The sequence below is a fragment of the Protobothrops mucrosquamatus genome, unplaced genomic scaffold, assembly GCF_001527695.2.
Source record: "Protobothrops mucrosquamatus isolate PMUCROS unplaced genomic scaffold, P.Mucros_1.0 scaffold4127, whole genome shotgun sequence".
NCBI classification, from domain to species: Eukaryota; Metazoa; Chordata; class Lepidosauria; order Squamata; family Viperidae; genus Protobothrops; species Protobothrops mucrosquamatus.
In genome coordinates this window covers 22,040-22,481 of record NW_015390055.1, presented here as the reverse complement: position 1 = coordinate 22,481, position 442 = coordinate 22,040, and positions in this window count along the sequence as shown.

Sequence of the window (442 nt, the reverse complement as noted above, 5' to 3'; positions counted from 1 at the left end):
GGGAGTTGAAGTCCACGAGTCATGAAGGGGCCATCGTTCCCCCATGCTGGCTCAGGAATTCTGGGAGTTGAAGTCCACGAGTCATGAGGGGGCCATAGTTCCCCCATGCTGACTGAGGAATTCTGGGAGTTGAAGTCCACGAGTCATGAAGGGGCCATCGTTCCCCCATGCTGCCTCAGGAATTCTGGGAGTTGAAGTCCACGCGTCATGAAGGGGGCATAGTTCCCCCATGCTGCCTCGGGAATTCTGGGAGTTGAAGTCCACGAGTCATAAAAGAGCCATGGTTGCCTACTCCTGGTATAGGTTCTCCTGCTTGAGCAGGGGGCTGGACTAGAAGACCTCCAAGGTCCCTTCCAGCTCCATTCTATTCTAGATTCTAGTCCTCAACTTACAACAGTGCTCGCTCAAAGTTACAACAACAGTGAAAGAAAGTGATTTTTGA